The sequence below is a fragment of the Momordica charantia genome (assembly GCF_013281855.1).
Source record: "Momordica charantia cultivar OHB3-1 chromosome 2 unlocalized genomic scaffold, Mcharantia_2.0 BLBB01000002.1, whole genome shotgun sequence".
Taxonomy (NCBI): Eukaryota; Viridiplantae; Streptophyta; class Magnoliopsida; order Cucurbitales; family Cucurbitaceae; genus Momordica; species Momordica charantia.
The window spans coordinates 13,134,714-13,155,648 of record NW_028275160.1 but is presented as its reverse complement, the minus strand read 5'-3'; the positions used below and the strand labels follow the sequence as shown (position 1 = coordinate 13,155,648).

Genomic DNA, 20,935 nt, shown 5'->3' with positions numbered 1-20,935 from the left:
GATTGGGACAATCAACATGGATCAACAACGACACATTTGAAGGCCTCAAAGTCTCCTTTGCAAATCTTCACACTGGGACAAAGACGTCATTTGCTACACTGAGGCAAGGTTGTCTCGCCTTAATAGTGCTACATTCATTGGGTGTGTTGCCCTAAACTCGTAGTTTATATTTATGTAAAAACAAAATTTATATCAATAAAGTTTTATTCAATCAATTTGTTGTTGAATTCATTGCATTCCTTTGTCTAAATCCAATAAACTAAACATCCAAGGTTATTATCATGTAACCGGGACAGTATATATACTGGGTATATATTTGATATACTCTCGATATATAAGTGGATAATGTCTCGGGAATAACCTAAAAGGTCTATAGTATATGGATAAGGTTGGGTACCTAATCCTGACAACACTATGGATACGACCCACTTTGTAAATGTTACAGACGACCCGATCCAGGTCGTTCGTGTGGAGACATGCGAGTGGGGGTATCCTATACAATGAGTTTGTATATGACTGGACCACGAAATAGCCAATCTTTAGATGTAACGTCGTTGACTAACAGATTGCTATTTCATAAGATGGCCATGCAACTCATTCTCAATTCTGAGTGAGTTATGGACTCCTGCTCGTGAGGGCTCGTCCTTTCATCTGTATGGGTGATAGTGACCCGAGTTGCCAACTCAATATTCCTACCATTTTGGGGATGAGACCGAGTGGGGAGCTGGGAATATAACTTCATGAGATGGAATTCACTCCTCATCGACTCTCGGGAAGTAGATGAGTGTTCTCTTAAATATTGACTCCGGGACTTGAACAAAGGGCCCCACCCTCACACTGGCCCGAGAGGGACTTTCGGTTATTGGTTGGACCATAACCGAGTTATTCATTAGAGGAGCAGTGGTATTTAAGGAGTAAGATGTAACTTAGGGGTAAAACGGTAATTTGACCCAATTTGAGTTACGAGCACTCGTGAAGGATTGACTTGCCATTAATAGTCGTATATCCGTGGACACGAAAACATTCTGCAATGAGAAGAGTGCAACTGCGGGTCTTTAGTGGAGTGACCCGTAATTAACGAATGTTGATTAACTCGGTTAATGAATTTCACCGATTAATCTCGAATCGTTGGAGCTTCTGATCTATAGTCCATTAGGTCCCCTTGCTAGCTCATATCGGTTAAAACGAGGATCAAGTTTTTGGAGAAAATTTGAAATGTTCAAATTGCTCAAGCAATTTTATATGTATGTTGATACATTATAATATATATAGTTAATTCTAATTAAAACTATAGATTATGAGAAATTATTTGAATGAGATTCAAATAAAATTATTATGAATATGATTCATAATAAAACTATAGGTTAAAAATAAAGTGCATAAGATGTGCATTACAACTATAGGTTATACGAGAGAAATGCTTTTAGAATATGATTCTATTTTGATAATAAATAATTAAGTGTTAATTATTTATTTATTTTATATATATGTATGTATACATATATATATATATATATCTATATATATATATACATACATATATGTATACATATACATATGTATACATATATATATTAATTATAATAATTATTAATATTAAAACACTCCCCTACAATTTTGAAGGGGAGTGGGGAAGTTTAATGACGTGGGGTAACTCCCCACGTCATGTTGGTTGGTTTTGTGTTGCAGAAGGGTTCTATAAGAAGAAAAGAAAAAAAAAAACAGAACTAGAAAACTCCCAAGATTCTCTGAAGTGCCTACTCTCAATTCCCTCTTGTTTTCCAAATCAAAGCTCCCACAAGCGAGATCGTCGTTCCCAGAGGATAGCAGGAAGATCGGTAGTGGTGTTCGTTGGTGATTCCTTGAATAACGGTTCTTCAAAGGTAAAGGAAAACTTTCCCCTGTATTTTGCCTCTTTTCCATTTGTGGGTTTTGTTCCTCAAAATTCAAAAAACAAGATCTTTGTTTCCACTACAGGATTTACGTCCTTACAAATGGTATTTGAGCGGCGTTAACATTCTGAATTTTTTGGGATCAAAATCAAACAAAATGGTGGGTATTTCTCCATTTTCGAAATCTGGGTTTTGCGGGTTTGATGTTTGCGAGTTTTGGCATGTAGATGGCGTTTTCCTTCTTGATTTAATCATGTAAGGGCCCGGTGTTCTAGGCATTATGTTTCTGTATTGAGTCTGTAAGTCTGGATAGCTTAGAAGTTGTTCATGGCGTCGGATTGGGCGAAGTTTTACAGAAAACAGCGAAGAAGACGAAGCATTCCACGCCGGAAGCGCCATGGCGCATGCAGCAGCGCCAAGGCACTGTCGAAAAACAGTACACAACGTCGCGGTGCTGCACTATAGCGCTGTGCAGCGCCAGCGCCAGCGTCAGAAAGGGCTCCACAGCAGTTCTTGCAAGCAATCGACAGAGAAAATAATTCAATCTCACTAACTATAGAAAATCTAGAATATACAAACTAGATTCTACAAGACAAGTTACTTTCATCATTGCTTTTAGGTTCTATGAATGAAGAAATCTTGGCACATATGATAGAGTGTACCTCAGCTAGGGAGATCTGGAATGTGCTTGATCGATTATACTCCACAGCAAACACTACAAAATAATGCAATTTAATGGTGAACTGCAGAACCTGAAGAAAGGTAATCTTAGTATTAAAGATTATACAGCAAAAGTGTCAAATCATGTGAATGCCCTAAATGCCGTCGGATGTACCGTAACTACCCAAAAACATATTGTTTATATACTTTCTAGATTGGGAACTGAATTCAATTCATTGTATCAGTGATTTCTGCAAAATCAAAACCAAAACCCCTTCAAGAAGTATATGCCCTATTGTTGACCCACTAAAATAGACTTGAAAGGAATACAGTAGTAAATTTAGATGGTACTCAACCTGTAGCTAATCTAATGTTCCAGAATACGGAGAAGAATCCATGATAATCTAAGAAACTATAAGAATTCGAGTAATCAAAGGGGTAATCGGAACAATGGGACTGGAACTCAAAGTTCTAACAGAGGGAGGTCGAGTAATCAAAGGGGTAATCAGAACAAAGGGACTCGAACTCGAAGTTCTAACAGAGGGAGGCCATGGCATAATAATAATAATAATAGAATTCAACGTCAGATTTGTGGCAAATTTGGCCACACTACATTGAGATGTTATTTTCAATTTGAACGAAATCAACAATGAAATGGCCTACATATTGGAAGCTCACAGAATAATAATGGTCAACAATTTCAGTCATATGGTCCTACTCAACTTCAAAATCAGTGGCAGAACAATCTAATGCAAGCTAGGTTAGTTAATCCCAATCCAAATGTTGAGGGTTGCTGGTATCCGGACTCGTGTTCGACAAATCATATCACCAATTCTTCAGACAACTTCACTGTTGGTAATGAGTATTCAGGTGGTAGCCTAATCCATGTGGGCAATGGTACAGGTTTGGATATTCTTCATACTGGTACTACCTTTCTTCAACCATCTAAAATTTCTGCTTCTTCAAATATACAACCTGTTCCTGTCTTTAAAATTGAAAATTTGTTATACGTCCCTCAAATGACCAAGAACCTGATTAGTGTTAGTTAATTTGCCAAGGATAACCATGTATATTTTGAGTTTCATCCATTTACTTGCTTTGTAAAGGACCAAATCACTAGGAACACTCTACTTCAAGGGCATTTACATGAAGGACTATACAAGTTTGATATGTAGAAGGCACATCCCAAACATCATTGATCCTCTGGTCTTCAAAACTCTCCAACTACGTTGCTCACATCCTCTACGATATCTTGTAATTCTAATTCTATAGTAGCTATACCTTGTAATTCCAAATCTGTAAAAGAATCTTTGTGGCATTCTCGATTGGGACATCCCTCCCATTAGTTGTTCAAGCAGTACTTAGACAATGTAATATTTCAATTCCAAATAAAATGTCTACTTTTTGCCAATCTTGTGCCATCGCCAAAAGTCATAAACTCCCTTTTTCTCCTTCAAATACTACTTATATTGCTCACCTCCAACTCATAGAATCTGATTTATGGGGACTTTAGCTTGTTGTACCGGAGTGGTTCATCGTCAAAAGAAGAACAATGGGTTGCTACCTGTCGATCAAAAAATGGGATTGGAGAGGACCACCTGCGGGAGGATCAGAAAGATTTTTATGGAATGTCCTACTCCTGCCCGAGCTGGTCGTCGAGCCTGATCGACTCGACTCTTTTCTCTGCCTCCCGGCCTCTCACTTCGTTTCGTTCTTCTTCTATTGAGTCGCTTGAATGAAGACACGTGCCATGCCATGGAGTGAGGAATATCCCGAGTCTCATGTAAGACAACAAAATGCACCTCGAGGTGCTGCCGAGGAATTGGGGGACCTTCTCGAAGCCATGCCACTTTTCAATATGATGAACCCCGACCCTATTCAAACTTGAGAATTTGGGTGACCAGCTCATATACCATCTCAAAATGGTGCAAGATACTACATAAGTTTTGTTGACACATTTTCCCGATACACTTGGATATATTTTCTTCATTCCAAGTCAGAAGCTTTACAAACATTCATTTCCTTTAAAACACAAGTTGAAAAACTCCTGAACCATTCCATTAACATGATCTAAACAGATTGGGGAGGTGAATATCATTCATTCACTCCATTCCTAAAGCAACATGATATTATTCATCGCATTACTTTCCCTCATACTCCTGAGCAAAATGGTATAGTCGAAAGAAAACACCGACATATAGTTGAAACCGACCTAACCATTCTCAACCATGCTTCCTTACCATTTCAGTTTTGGGATGATGCTTTCTCCACGTCAGTATATCTCATTAATAGACTACCTATACAAGTTCTTCATGGCAAATGTCCTATGAAGGTGTTATTCCCGATCCAACCCAACTATCAATTTCTTAAAGTGTTTGGTTGTTTGTGTTTTCCATATCTCCGTCCATTCAACAATCATAAACTCCAATATCGTTCCTCCCCATGGCTCTTTTTAGGTTATAACAATGTTCCTTGTGGTTATGAATGCCTTGACAACAATGGTCGCCGCGTCATGTTGTTTTTGATGAAACTCAATTTCCTTATGCTAAACAAGATCAACCTAGCCTTGTCAGTACTCATTCTCCCACAATATTCTCTCCACAAATTCTTACATCTTCATCTACAGATGTCTACTCTAGACCATCAATTTCATCTTCTTTTAATTCTGAAAATCCATCTTTCATTCAACCAGATTCTACAAATCCACCTAGTTCACCTGACCATCACAATTCTTCTCCTTCCAATCCAGCTCTAGACCATCAATCACACCAAAATGTTTCTGTGTGGTCGAAGAATTGTATCTGGAAACCCAAAGCTTTCTTGTCTGAATTTTTGAATACATAGCCACCGAATGCTAAAACAGCCTTACAGTGTGCCCATTGGAAAGAAGCTGTGGAGACTGAGTATTCTGCTTTACTAGCAAATCAAACATAGGACTTAGTACCTATCCCAAATGAAAAAAAGATCATAGACTGCAAGTGGGTATTTAAAATTAAACGAAATTCTGATGGCTCCATTTCTCGATACAAAGCCAGATTAGTGGTAAAAGGTTTTCACCAAGTAGCTGATGTTGACTATTTTGAAACATTCAGTCCTATGGTTAAACGTGTGACTATTCGTGTTTTTTTTACCATGGCATTAGCTAAAAATTGGGTGATTCGACAACTCGACATAAACAATGCATTTCTCCATGGACTGTTATTTGAAGAGGTCTATATGGACTAACCAATGGGTTTCTATGCACCACAATCTACTTCCTCTATCCCTCTAGTATGCTAGTTAAAAAAGGCTCTTTGTGGACTTAAGCAAGCACCTAAAACGTGGTATGATAGATTGAAAGATTTTCTACTTGAGAATGGCTCTCAAAACTCTCGGGCTGATACATCCTTGTTTATGAGAGTTACATCTACAACCTCGTGCTATGTACTTACTGAAGGGATCGGATCCCGCATAAGGAGCATGCGGACGCGTGTGCTTCGATATTGTTTAAGAATTACAACAGAGAAAATACATAAGCATGAGTAAGAAGGAAGTTAGAGATACATATCTTTGAAGACACCTCTTCAATGTAGATACCAACGCTACCATAAAGTCTTCCTCGCTATCCTCTGGATGTTAAGAACTCGGTTTGTGGGAACCGTCTTATAATTGAAAGGTAAATTGAGAAATCGAGAGAGAGATTTTCTCGTTAGAGTTTCGGAAACTCTATCAACCGACTTTTTGGACCTTCGAAAAGAAATGAGAGAACGTCCCTTTTATAGGGAAGGAGGAGCGACGGGGAAGTCACCACTTCCCCACTCACTTCCCCACTTCACACCATTAATGGTGGAAAGTGGGAGGTTTTCCTCCCATTTTCTTTTTCCTTTTTTTTCTTTTTTTTTCTTTTATTTTTAATTAAATTAATAATTAATTTAATCTAATTTAATTAATTACAAAAAAGAATTATTAATTCAATTAAATTAACTTAAATCCAATTTAATTTAATCAAATTAACATATCCCATGAATTTAATTAATTTAATTAAATCATATTTAATCAAATTAAACATAAATTAGTGAACCATATTAGAATCAAATTCCAATGTCCATCTCTTTCATAATTTTGAATCCAATTCAAAATAAACTTTATATTATAATGTCTCAACATACATTACATTACTTGCATGTCGTACAATTAATCTTAATTCCCTTTAACCATTTTGAACAATTCAAATTCTTTTCACGACTATATGTTCTTAACTATCTTTTACAAGCTAGCAAGGGGACCTAATGGACCTACAGATTAGAAGCTCCAACGATACGAGATTAATTGATTAAACTCGTTAACCAAATTAATCAACATTTGTTAACTGTCGGTCACTCCACTAAAGACCAACAGCTGCACTCTTCTCACTGTAGAATAATTTGCGTCCACGGATTTTGACGATTAACGGTAAGTCAATCCTTCACGAGTGTTTGTAACCATAGTTGGGTCAAATTACCATTTTATCCCTGTGTTACATCTTATGCCTTAAGTACGCTGATCCGCTAATGAGCAACCCGGTTATGGTCCAACCAATAATCGGAAGTCCGTCTCGGGCCAATGAGAGGGTTGGACCTCTTGTTCAAGTCTTGGAGTCAGCACTTAAGAGAACACTCATCTACTTACCCTAAAGTCAAGAAGGAATGAATTCCATCTTGTGTAGTTATGTTCCCAGCTCCCCACTCAGTCTCGTCCCCAAATATATACGCTGTATATTAAATATATACTGTATATACTGTTCCAGTTACATGACATAACCTCGGATGTTAGTTTATTGGATTTGGATTAATGCAATTCTATCAATAACAACTTTATTTAATGAATATTTGTTTTATGTTTACAAGCCACGAGTTTAGGGCATAAAACCCAACAAACTCCCACCTGAACTAAACTCTAGTGGAGTGTACAAAAGTTAAAGGCAACAGTGGGTTGTACAATAAAGTACAAATACAATAAACTAGGGCATACACTAAACCGTTTACAAGTCTCCCAGTTGCCCTAGACTATATTTTACATATCTCGTACGCCTATATTTTTTAAACGGCCCTGTAACTCTTTAGCCATATGATCCTTTCTAAACGGATCAACAATTTGCCATAGCATCACTGTTATTACAATAAAGTGTGATGGGCAAAGTCATGTTTGTAACAACTTTCAAATCAGTTAAGAACTTCCTAAGCCACACCGCCTCTTTTGCTGCTTCACAAGTAGCAACATATTTGGCCTCCATTGTGGAGTCTACGATGCATCCTTGTTTTATGCTCTGCCATACTTCAGCTCCTCTATTAAGAGTGAACACTGACCCCAATGTGGACTTCCTTGAATCCTTATCACTTTGGAAATCAGAGTTTGTGTATATTGTAAGGATCAAATCTTTAGTGTCATACATAAGCATATAGTTCCTCGTTCTCCTAAGATACTTGAGGATATCCTTAATGGCAGTCCAGTAATCATATCCTGAATTGGATTGATACCTACTAACAATCTCTACTGTATAGCAAATGTCAGTCCTAATACACAACATGGCATACATCAGGCTGCCCACTACTGAAGCATAGAGAATGCATCTCATATCGTCAACTTCTTGAGGTGTCGTAGGACATTGTTCCTTAGACAGAGACATTCCACGTCTGAAAGGTAGTAAACGTTTCTTGGAATTCTGCAATGAATATCTGACAAGTATTTTGTCAATATAATTTGCTTGAGACATGGCTAGCATTTTGTTCTTTCGATTCCTTATGATTTAAATCCCCAGAACAAACTGAGCGTCTCCCAAATCTTTCATTTGGAATTCAGTTGCTAGCCCATTTCTTAACGTCAGTTAGGAAACCTACATCATTCCCAATGAGTAGGATATCATCTACATACAAACACCAAGAAAGCTACAGTGTTGTTGATGATCTTCTTGTATGCACAAGGCTCATCAACATTTTGGTCAAAACCATAAAACTTACTTGTGGTATCAAATCTTATATTCCAAGATCGAGATGCTTGTTTTAATCCATAAATGGATCATTTAAGCTTGCAAACCTTTTGCTCTTGACCTTACTTAATGAACCTTTCTAGTTGAGACATATAAATACTCTCTTCAAGATTGTCATTCAGAAAAGCAGTTTTGACATCCATTTGTCAAATTTCATAATCATAAAATGTGGCAATGGACAAGAGTATTCTTATAGACTTTAGCATGGCAACCGGGGAGAAGGTTTCCTCATAGTCAACTTCTTCCCTTTGGGTGTAATCCTTTGCCACGAGTCTAGCCTTAAAAGTCTGTACCTTTCCTTCGACATCTCATTTTCTCTTATAGATCCACTTACAACCTAAGGTTTGATCTCATCAGGTTGATCTACAAGGTCCCAGATAGAATTGAAGTACATAGACTCCATTTCAAGGTCCATAGCTTTGATCCATTTGTCCTTATTAACATCTTCCGTTACCTTTTTGTATATCAATGGATCCTCAATGCCATCATCGGGTATGACAACCTGTGTTTCTGTTAAATCCACGTAACGATTAGGTTGTGACACAAGCCTTCCACTACGTCGAGGCACTCTCAACTCTTCAGATGGATGTGACTGACTCTGATTGTTGAAGTGCTAGCTTTATCAACAACTCTTGTTGAAGTGCTAGCTTTATCAACAACTCTTGTTGATGTATTTGTAGCTTCATCGGAAATCTCATTTAACACAATCTTGCTTTGTGGTTTATGATCTCTAATGTGGTTTTCTTCCAAAAATGTAGCGTTTGTCGATACAAACACTTTGTTTTCTTGTGGATCGAAGAATAGTCCACCTCTCGTTTCCTTGGGGTAACCTACGAATAGGCACACTTTTGAACAAGATTCCAGTTTCTTCAGGTTTGTCACTAACAGATGTGCTCGACATCTCCAAATTCTAAAGTGACGTAAACTAGATTCAAGTCCCCTCCATAGTGCAAAACGTGTTTCAGAAACACTTTTTGATGGAACTGTGTTCAAAATGTATATTGCAGTCTCTATTGCATAACCGCAAAACGAGGCAGGCAATTGAGCATAGTTCATCATATATCGAACCATGTCTAACAGGGTTCTATTTCTCCTTTCCGATACACCGTTCTGTTGAGGTGTACCAGGTGATGAGAGTTGGGATGTAATTCCATATTCTATCATATAGTCCTAGAACCTTAAGTCCATATACTCTCCACCCCGATCAGATCGAAGTGTTTTTATCGTCTTACCTAATTGGTTCTCAACTTCAATCTGTACTCCTTAAACTTTTCAAAGGTTTCAGACTTATGTTGCATTACGTAGAGATATTCATACCTTGAATAATCATCTATGAAAGAGATGAAATACTCATACCCTCCCCTGGCTTTAACATTCATCGGACCACAGAGGTCTGAATATACTAGCTCCAAGGGTTCTTTGGCTCTGTAACCTTTTCCAGTAAAAGGTCTTTTAGTCATCTTGCCTTCACGACAAGATTCACATGGAGGTAAGGAGTCATCTTCTAACTCGCTTAGAAGTCCACTCTTAACAATCTCCCAATCCTATTGAGATTTATGTGACCTAATCTTAAGTGCCAAAGATAGGTATTTTCTTTTGGAGAAGTTCTTTGTCTTTTCTGTTGAGTTTTAGCATTTTTAAACAACTCTATATTTAAAATTGTTGTAGTTATGGTTGGTCTTAACACATATAAGTTGTTTTCAAGTTTTGCAGAACAAATGTTAACACCATTTCGTGAAATGAACACTTCATTTAATGAAAAGAAAATAGCATAACATTGTTCCAATAGACAAGAAATTGAAATTAAGTTCCTCTTTATTTCAGGAACTACATACACATTATCTAATAATATATATGTATTCTTGTCTAAAAACAACTTTAGATCTCCCACTGCGACTGCTAAGACGACATCTCATGTTCCGACTCTGAGAGTAATCTCCCCAGCATCAAGCTGCCTCTAGGAATTAATTCCCTAAAAAGAAGAACAAACATGGTTAGTGGCCCCTGAATCCAGTATCCAGGCAGAATCATCATTTTCCACTAAACATGTTTCAAGAACAAGTACATCATATTTACCTTATTCGGCTTTCTTTTTTTCGGCCAAGTATTTCAGACAGTTTCTTTTCCATTGCCCATCCACGTTGCAGTGGAAACATTTTCCTTTGTCTGCAACTTTGGCCTTGCCCTTCTTGGTAGCAATAGTAGCAGTAGGGTCAGCTTTCATCCTCTTACCATTGTTTTTTTTCTTCTTGAAAGTCTTACTTCAAGAAGAAGAAACTGCAGATTTGGTTCTTCAGGTCGAATCTCGATGGAACCGTTTTGAGGTGACAACGTTTGCCTCCCCTTCCTGTCCCTTATTTTTCATAAGAGACTGAAAAATCTGTAGCTCATTTAAGAGCATGGTAAGGTTGTACTCTATCTTGTTCATCACAGCATTGCTGCGAAACTATAGGAAACTCTTCGGAAGAGATTCCAAGATAAAGCTGATCTGACACCCCTCGTCTCTGACAGCGTCGTTCACTTCAACCACATTAAAGTAGACCATCAAATTGAGAACATGTTCTCGCACTGATGTTCCCTCTTTCATGCGGAAATTGTAAATGAACTTGAGGGCATCTTGTCAGGCTTGAATGGACGGCTGTCCAAACATGTCCTGCAACGAGTCCATGATCTCCCTTGTGGTGACCATGCTCTCATGCTTCTTGGCCAGCACATCAAACATGCTTGTCAAGATGTAGACCTTCGCCTTGTCATTGGCCTTGATCCATCTGCCATAGACATCCCGACTGGCTCGGGCTGCATTAGGTGTGGAAGCCTGAGGACAATCCTCAGTTAAGAAAAACCGAAGACCATCTACCACGAGTATCGTGTTAAGGTTTGTCTTCCATTGTGTGTAATTTTCACCGTTGAGTTTTTCGGCGGCAAACAGGGCAATAGATTTAGACATGCTGAAATATAAACAAATCTATATTAGACACTTGCACTACCCATTAAAACCTAATTAGTTTTAGCAAGAAGTAATAATGCACCCTATCAATCAAGATTATTTTTGCGATGATGCTTCGGTGATTTAGAGCAACAGCTACCGTGGGGCAGTAAGCTAGTCCTTCACTGAATTAAGACATTCTCAACTAAATATTACACCAGAATAACTCTTATTCCTATAATAGTTAGTCACGTTTGTTTGGTCAAGATGTTATTAACTAACTTAACAACTTCTCGTAAGTTTGACCCACCATTCTCAGACCCAGAGGTCCGCCTCAATAAGCACGCCGTAGGGAAGGACGAATATTGGTGCAAAACCTAAGAACCTTGTCCATTTCTGGAGTTCTCCCTTATTTTCATTTCATACAATAAACCCTCTGTAGGGGTGGTCGCTCCAGGACGACACGCAGGCGGTGTATGAAACCTCACGTTGCAAACCAACGGAAGAGACCGTAGGATGTGTTGTCACACGTTCTCCTACTTACTATAAATATTTTCTCCATTCACTTGGTATTGAACCATGCAAACACCTTCCGTAGGGAGGCCGCGCCCAGGGCGACACGAGGCCGTGCATAGAACTCACGGTGTGAACTTATATGGAGAATTTGAGTGAAATAATGTATATATATACCACATATATCTCATATACTTGGTATATTTTATACATACACCTAATCCTCCCACTTATTATTTTACAACTAGGGTTATTACTTAGGTAAAATATCGCTAAATAAAATTATCTAAGTTTATTAGTTTGCCCAACATAACTTTTATATTGGATTTGTTTAACACTTATTGTTTTAGTTCATTAAACACTTCAACGAACTAATCACATTATTGCATGCTATAAAATATTGACTAATTCAACCCTCAGGTCGGTTCCCAGGTAGAGGTGTTCCCTTACGGTCAACCTAAGTACCTCAACCTAGATAGAACTTTCCTTAGACAGGGTTCCCTTATAGGCAATATTTTATATTAACCTTTTATTTCAACGTTTTAAACCTATTTAAAACCAAAATAAAAAGTATACAACCTAGGATATAATCAATTCCAAACCCCTTTAAAATTAATTATTGAAGACCTAGGGTTTGCATGCAATTCTTTATTATAGACTTTAATTTCTATTCACCAAACTTATAACACTTATAAATTTAAAGAAATTGAAATTATAATCATCCATTAATGACATACATAAATATAACATTTATATTTACTAAAGTAATGTCATGCTCAATAAAACTTTATTTTCATCTAATTAATACAACACTTATATTAATTAATCATGAAAATAAATCATGCTATCATACATTATAACTATTATATGCATATGATGCATGAACATGTTTAACCTATGGTGGGATTTTAAACTATATGGCATACTTTGTGCAACATATACAACTAATTAAGTACACATTCAAAAAGCATAATAATTGAATAACAAAATAGATCGGTTTTTGGCTTCCTATAAGAAATGAAACAAAAAAATTATTATTATTATTATTATTTTTTGTTAAAACCCGGTGCCTAGGCGCCCAAGCCCAGCACTGCAGCAGCACGGGACAGCGCCTAGGCACTGCCCCCACTGCAGTAGGCCCAAGCTCTTCGGTTTCTGCAGCTCTGGCAGTGCCTAGGCGCCACTGCCCACGCTGAGGCGCTGTCCACCTGGTTTCTCTGGTTTTTCTTCACTTCTTTGTTACTATTTCACAGCAACTCCTTGCCACGAACAACACGAACTTACAGATTCGATTTACAGGATTGAACACCGTAAACAACAGCCTTTTACATTAATCGAATCAACAGAAAAACTGTAAATCTAATGTCAAAAAAAGAAAACATCTATTTGCAAACCACATACATCAAATGTATAGAAATGCCCACCATTCTTTTCCTTATTATTCAAAAACAGATCAAAAGCAGGGCCTTGGCTCTGATACCAATTGAAGGGATCGGATCCCGCAGCGAAAACGCGCGAATGCGTGTGCTTCGATCTTGTTTTAGAATTACAACAAATAAAAGACATAAGCATGAGTAAGAAGGAAGTTAGTGATACATACGTTTCAAGACACCTCTTCCATATAGACACCAACGCCACCACAAAAGTCTTCCTCACTATCCTCTGAATATTAAGAACTCGATTTGTGGGAACCGTCTTATAATTGAAAGGGAAATTGAGAAATCGAGAGAGAGATTTTCTCGTTAGAATTTCGGAAACTCTATCAACCGACTTTTTGGACCTTCGAAAAGAAATGGGAGAACGTCCCTTTCATAGGGAAGGAGGAGTGAGGGGGAAGTCACCACTTTCCCACTCACTTCCCCACTTCCCAAGGTGGGAAGTGGGAAAACCTCCCATTTTCTTTTTCCTTTTTTCCTTTTGTTTTATTTTTAATTTAATTAAACATTTTTAATTAAATTAATAATTAATTAAATCTAATTTAATTAATTACAAAAACATAATTATTAATTTAATTAAATTAAATCCAATTTAATTTAATCAAATTAACATATCCTATTAATTTAATTAAATCATATTTAATCAAATTAAACTTCAATTAATGAACCATATTAGAATCAAATTCCAATGTTCATCTCTCTCATAATTTTGAATCCAATTCAAAATAAACTTTATATTATAATGTATCAACATACACGACATTAATTGCATCTCATACAATTAATCTTGATTCCCTTTAACCAATTTGAACAATTCAAATTCTTTTCAATACTAAATATTGTTAACTATCCTTTACGAGCTAGCAAGAGGACCTAATGGACCTACAGATCAGAAGCTCCAATGATACGAGATTAATTGATTAAACTCATTAACCAAATTAATCAACATTCGTTAACTGTCGATCACTCCACTAAAAACCCACAGCTGCACTCTTCTCACTGTAGAATATTTTGCGTCCACGGATTTTGACGATTAACGGTAAGTCAATCCTTCACGACTGTTCGTAACCACAGTTGGGTCAAATTACAGTTTTACCCCTGTGTTACATCTTATGCCTTAAGTACCGCTGATTCTCTAATGAACAACCCGATGATGGTCCAACCAATAACCGAAAGTTCCTCTCAGGCCAGTGAGAGGGTGGGGCCCCTTGTTTAAGTCTCGGAGTCAGCACTTAAGAGATGACTCATCTACTGACCCTAAAGTTTGGAAGGAGTGAATTCCATGTTGTGTAGTTATGTTCTCAGCTCCTCACTCAGTCTCGTCCCTAAAATGGTAGGCATATTGAGTCGGCGACTCGGGCCACTCTTACCCATACAAATCAAAGGACGAGCCCTAACAGGCAGGAGTCCATAACTCACTCAATATTGAGATTGAGCTACCTGGTCATCCTATTGAAATATTAATCTTTTAGCTAACAGTGTTATAGCTAAAGATTAATTTTTTCGCGGTCCGGTCTTATACAAACTCATTGTATAGGATACCCTCACTTGTATGTCTCCACACGAACGACCCGGATCAAGTCATTTGTAACTATTACAAAGTGGGTCGTATCCATAGTGTTACCAGGATAAGGTACCCAACCTTATCCATATACTATAGACCTTTTAGGTTACTACTGAAATATTATCCACCTGTAGATCGAATATATACTTTATATATATCCACTATATATCAAATATATACTCTATATATTAAATATATACTGTATATCTATTATATACTGTTCCAGTTACATGACATCTTGGATGTTAGTTTATTGGATTTGGATTAATGTAATTCTATCAATAACAACTTTTTTAATGAATATTTGTTTTATGTTTACAAACCATGAGTTTACGGCATAAAACCCCAACACTTATATACGTTGATGACATCATAGTAACAGGTTCCTCATCTTCAGAAATCAGCTCTCTCATCACCTGTTTACACTAGACTTTTGCACTCAAAGATGTAATTGTTTTGAATTACTTTTTGGGCATTGAAGTTTCATATACTTCCAGTGGTGGTATGTTCCTTTCACAAACAAAATATATTTCTGATTTATCCAATGGTGGTAGGTTCCTTTCCAAGGAATATTTGTTTTATGTTTACAAATCACGAGTTTAGGGCATAAAACCCCAACACTTATATACGTTAATGACATCATAGTAACAAGTTCCTCATCTTCAGAAATCAGCTCTCTCATTACCTATTTGCGCCAGACTTTTGCACTCAAAGATCTAGGTGTTTTGAATTACTTTTTGGGCATTGAAGTTTCATATACTTCATCCTGCCAAAATGTTTGATGTCAATGAGATAGCTACACCAACGTTAAGTGGCTCGGTTCTGTCAGCTAAATGCAGTGAACCATTTTCGGATCCTTCTCTTTATCGTAGTATTGTTGGATCCTTACAATATGCCACCATGACACGCCCTGAGATCGCCTACTCGATTAATAAAATATGCCAGATTATACACACCCCAAATCTACTTCATTGGCAAGCTAGAAAAAGAATTCTGAGATACCTCAAAGGCACTTTGCAGCATGGATTACTCCTCTTCAAACCAAATACTCTTAATATACATGGCTTTGATGATGCCGATTGGGCATCCGATCCCGACGATAGAAAGTCTACATCAGGTTTTTGTATCTATTTTGGTGGTAATCTCGTCTCATAGGGCTCCAAGAAACAACATGTCATCTCTAGATCAAGCACAGAAGCAGAATTCTGGTGTTTAGCATATGCAGCCATGTAACTTATATGGTTAAAATCTAGGCTTATAGAACTGTCCATTCCTATATCTCAATCTCCCATCTTGTTATGTGATAATCTGGGGGCAGTTCACTTGAGTGCTAACCCAATTTTACATTCTCGAACAAAACATGTTGTTCGAGATCTTGTATTACAAAAGAAATTGCTTGTGTATCATGTTCCTGCACATGAACAGGTTGCTGATATCCTTACGAAGTCTCTCTTAACAAAGTCATTCTTGTTGTAACGTTCCAAGCTTAATGTCTTTTCTCCCACTGACATTGGCTTGAGGGGGGATATTAAGATAGCTCATTAATACGTTGTTCATAAGTTTTAGCTTCAGCTAGTTTTACATTCTGTTATTAGTTGTTTGTTCAGTTTTTGAGTATATACTGCTATATATAAGACACATCTAAGCATTCTTGATCAAAAAAAGAGACTATCATATGAAGTCCTGAAAAGTCTTCCGTTCATCCCTCCTATTACTATTTTGTTATCACATCGCCATGGCACCGCAGCTGCTGTTGTTTGCTGCAGTAGCATCGCGACACTGCCCTTTGGCGCCACAGCGCTGTCCCGGGTGCTTTCTGACGTGTTCTGATGTCCCGGTTCGTGGTTCGAGTGCTGTTTCAGACGTTTTCTTCGATTTTTTTTATTTACTTTGCTTTCTTAGGATGCCAAAATTCGATCCAACTTTGCTATTTAATTATTTATCAATTTTGAATGTATATTTTAATTAAAAGTATATTGCATAATGTATGCCATATAGTTTTAAAATCCCACCATATGATACATGCATAATATGTATATTTGATATATGTCATGTATGTATTATCATGCATCATACAGTTTTAAATGTTATATGTATGAATGTTTGTTTTATTTTCATGATTAATTAGTATAAGTGTTGTATTAATTAGATGAAAATAAAGTTGCATTGAGCATAACATTACTTTAGTTAATATAATTGTTATATTAATGTATGTCGTTAATGCATGTTTATAGGTTTAATTTCTTAAATTTTACTAGAGATAAAATTTGGTAGATAGAAATTAAAATCTATAAGAAAGAATTGCATGAAAACATAGGGTCTAAGTTAATTAATTTTAAACGGGTTCAAAATTAATTAGATCTTAGGTTATATCTTCTAATATCATTAGGGGGTAGTCTTTTATTTTGTTTTAACTAGGTTTAAAATGAAATGATAAAAGATTAAATATAAAATATTGCTTATAAGGGAACCCTGTCTAAGGAAGATTCTGTCTAGGTTGAGGTATTTAAGTTGACCGTAAGGGAACATCTCTACCTGGGAATCGACCTGGGGGTTGAATTAGTCAATATTTTATGCATACAATAATTTCATTAGTTTATTAAAACGTTTGATAAACTAAAACATTATTGTACAACTTCTAATATAAATAGTTATATTGAGCCGACTAAAAATTCACTTAGTTAATTTAACTTAGCCGGTATTTAACTAAGTAATATACCATAGTCTTAAAACGCTAAGTGGGAGCAAAAGAGAATGTGTTATATACTACATATACTTCTGATATACAAGGTATATATGAAATATTCTTTTCTCTCACGTTTCTTCTTAATGTTCACACTGTGAGTTTCATGCTCGGCCTCGTGTCGCCCTGGGCGTGGCCTCCCTACGGAAGGTGTTTGCAGGGTTCAATATCGAGGTCAACGGAGATAATATTCATAGTAAGTGGGAGAAAGACGTGTGACGATACATCCTACGGTCCCCACCATTGGTTTGCACCGTGAGATTTCATACATGACCTGCGTGTCGTCTTGGAGTGACCATCCCTACGGAGGGTTCATTATATGGAATCAAAACCAAGGCAAACTCCATAAATGGATAAGGGTCTTCTAGGTTTTGCTCCAATATTTTCCTTCCCTATGGTAAGATTATTGGGGCGAACCACTGAGGTCCAAAAATGGTGGGTCACACTTATGGGGAGTTGTTAAGCTAGTTAGCAATTCCCTGTTCGAATAAACGATGACTAAAGGTTATAGGAATAAAAGTTATTCTGGTGTAAGATTTAGTTGAGAACGTCTCAGTTCAGTGAAGGGGTAGCTGTCTGCCCTACGGTGGTTGTTGCTCTAAATCACTGAAGCGTCATTGCAAAACAATTTTGTTTGGGTGCTTAATTACTTTTGCTAAAATTTGATTGGGTTTAAAGGATAATGCATGAAACTAATATAGGTTTGTTTTTACTTTCAGCATGCCTACTTCTTTTATTGCCTTGTTAGCCGAGAAAAAACTTAACGGCAAGAATTACAAACAATGGAAATCGAATCTAAACACTGTACTTGTGATAGATGATCTTAGGTTCGTCTTGCAAGAGGATTGTCCTCAAGCTCCTATGTCTAACACCACTGTGGTGGAGCACAACGTCTATGACTGCTGCATCAAAGCCAACGACAAGGCCAATGTCTACATCTTGGCGAGCATATCTGATGTGTTTGCTAAGAAGCACGAGGACACGGTCACCGCTAAAGAGATCGTGGACTCGCTACAGAGCATGTTTGGACAACCATCCTTACAGGCTCCACATGAAGCCTTTAATTCATTTACAACTCCGGCATGAAGGAGGGCTCCTCAGTGCGAGAACACGTTCTCAACCTAGATGGTCCACTTCAACGTAGCTGAGTCGAACGGGGCTGTCATAGACGAGCAGAGTTAGGTCAGTTTCATTCTGGAATCTCTTCCGAAGAGTTTCCTGGCATTCCGCAGCAATGCGGTTATGAATAAGCTGAAGTACACTCTCCACACTCTTAAATGAGCTGCAGACCTACCAGTCTCTTATGAAAAGTAAGGATAGGAGGGGGAGGCAAACGTTGCCACCTCAAAGAGGTTCCACCGAAGTTCGTCCTCTGGAACAAAGTCTGCGCCCTCTTTTTCTGGAAGTAAGACTATCAAGAAGAAGAAGGCTATTGGTAAAGGGTCTAAACCTGACTCCGTTATTGCCGCTGCCAAGAAAGGAAAGGCCAAGGTTGCAGACAAAGGAAAATGTTTCTACTGCAACGTGGACGGGCATTGGAAGCGCAATTGCCCGAAATACCTGGCCAAGAAGAAGAAAGCCAACAAAGGTAAATATGATTTACTTGTTTTGGAAACATGTTTAGTGGATAATGATGACTCCACTTGGATATTAGATTTAGGAGCCACTAATCATGTTTGTTTTTCGTTTCAGGGAATTAGTTCTTAGAGGCAGCTTGAAGTTGGAGAGGTCATCTCAGCTGTGGCAGTAGGGGAGCTTAAGTTGTTTACAAGCAAGAATTTGTATATATTATTAGATAATGTGTACATAGATCCAAAAATCAAAAGGAACTTAATTTTAATTTCTTGTTTGTTAGAACATTTGTATTCCATTTCCTTTAAATTAAATGAAGCGTTCATTTCTAAAAATGGTGTAAATATTTGTTCTACTACGCTTCAAAACAACTTGTATGTGCTAAGACCAACTATAACTAAAGCAATTTTAAATACCGAGTTGTTTAAAATTGCTAAAACTTAAAATAAAGGCAAAAAGTTTATCCTAAAGAAAATACCTATTTTTGGCACTTAAGATTGGGTCACATTAATCTCAAAAGTATTGGGAGGTTGGTTAAGAATGATCTTCTAAGCGAGTTAGAAGACAACTTTTTACCACCTTGTGAATCTTGTCTTGAAGGCAAGATGACTAAATGTAATGCCCCACATTACCTATAAGGGTATTTTCATGACTTTATATTATTATTGTTTTTTTAGGTAAGGTAGTCAAATCTAATTAGCTTTATGCCAATAAACTTTAATCAATCCTAGTTAATAATTGTAGGCTTCTAATACTCTAACTAATTAAGCTCAAGTTAATTTTATTTACTTATTAAAAAGAAATTTACAACAAAATTTAGTGATTCATCTTATCAATGTTTAATTAATTATGTATGTTAATAAAAAATAAATATGCATAAGAGATTAATAAGATTAGCGATATTATAATTGTATTTAAGTAACAAAATTAACAACACTACTTTAGTAATTAGATAAATGTTGTGAAATATGGTAATTGTAATGGTAGCATTATTTGAGTATTTATAAAGTTTCATACATTTTATCCAAAGTTTTATTTTAAGGTAATTAACCAAGTAAAGCCCCATATTACCTTTATTTTACTCTTTATTTTTCTACCTTAATTAAATTAACTTAATTGGTGGAATATAGAAAGTTTTACTTAACTCATAACCATGATTAGGCAATATAACCCACCTTCCACCCAAGAGACACATGTAGTAATTAAGTTAGTTAGGAAGACCAAAAAACACTAACAATCCGATTAAGTAATTGGCCATGCATGAGGAGAGAGAAGAAGTTTGTTCCATCTTCCAAGATTCATGTTTGTTTCATCTTCCAAGCCATTCTCTTTAAGTTACCTATGTTTGTTTCATTCATTTTCCTCCAATAACATTTCTAAACAAATCTGAAAATTTCCTCTCAATCATCTATCCTATGTTTTAAATCACACCTTAGAGGATTTGTGGTTGCTTTTCCAAGTCCCTTGAAGGATCGTTCATTGCGGTTTTGTCTTTTCGGTAAGAACGATTTCTTTTAGTTTAGTTTTATAAGTAGATTTTTCCTAATAATTTTTATAGAACCTAAGCATGTTCATATCCATTTTCTAAGGTTTCAATCATCATTTCAAACTCTCTTAGTTGCTGG

General features: G+C 36.8%; 1 long non-coding RNA gene across 1 annotated transcript; it reads left to right on the top strand.

Annotated features, from left to right (window-relative positions):
- The first annotated feature begins 1,736 nt into the window (after window positions 1–1,736).
- On the top strand, window positions 1,737–2,539 carry LOC148212845 (uncharacterized). The gene is made up of 2 exons (XR_015789467.1): window positions 1,737–1,883; window positions 1,978–2,539. It is a non-coding gene; the product is annotated as an uncharacterized LOC148212845 (long non-coding RNA).
- Window positions 2,540–20,935: the final 18,396 nt, after the last annotated feature.